Raw genomic sequence first — 978 nt, 5'->3', positions numbered from 1 at the left:
ATCCATGTCAACAGCACCCAGATCAAGAAATAGAACACTGTCACACCTCAACAGCCCTTCCTCTGCTTTCATTCACAGCTCCCCAGAAAGACAAACACTAATCTGTCTTCTTACAACATAGATTGATTGTGTATTTTTGAACGTTATCTAAAGGGATCATATAGTTTGTATCTTTGTGAATGGCTCTTTTCATTCAATATTAGGTCTGTGAGATTCATTCATATTTTGTGCTGTGGTAGTTCATTCATTCTTGCTACCATATTGCATTCCATTCTGAATATACCACAATTTATTTCTTCACATACTGATACTGCTTCAGATACTGCTTAACATTCTTGTACATGTGGGTTTTTAAAAATTATTTTAGAGAGAGAGAACATGCATGTATGTGTAGGGGAAAGGGCAAAAGAGAGGGATAGAGAGAGAATCTTAAGCAGATTCCATGCTCAGCACAGAGCCTGATGCGGGCTCAATCCCATGAGTATGGGATGATGACCTAAGCCAAAATCAAGAGTCCCGACACTCAAGTGACTGAACCATCCAGGCACCCCAACATTCCTGTGCATGTGTTTTAATGAATGTGTTGATGTCTGTCACAGCATTCAGTAATTATACAATTAAATCCCTTCCCTTTGCTCTACCCAACTGGGTCTCTAATATACCCCCTCACCACCTTTTGAAAAGAAGAGATTTCTTCAGAACCTTAAGGACATATTTGGTACACTTTTACTCTTACTACCATCAGGCATTTATTCATCCTTCTAAGAAAATTACAACCCATGTATTCAGGTAGAACTTATCCCCTAAGACAGACAATGAATATATGACCTGGGTCTAAGACAATAGAGCACAATATTCCTGGTTTGTTTTACTTTCATAACAGTTTTATTGAGATAGAATTTATATTCCATATAATTCACCAATCTGAAGTGCACATTCAATGCTTTTTAGTATATTCAAAGATATGCAAAATCGTTA

This window comes from Hyaena hyaena, unplaced genomic scaffold, assembly GCF_003009895.1.
Source record: "Hyaena hyaena isolate Hyena2069 unplaced genomic scaffold, ASM300989v1 scaffold_1558, whole genome shotgun sequence".
NCBI lineage: Eukaryota > Metazoa > Chordata > Mammalia > Carnivora > Hyaenidae > Hyaena > Hyaena hyaena.
This window is presented reverse-complemented; position numbering follows the sequence as displayed.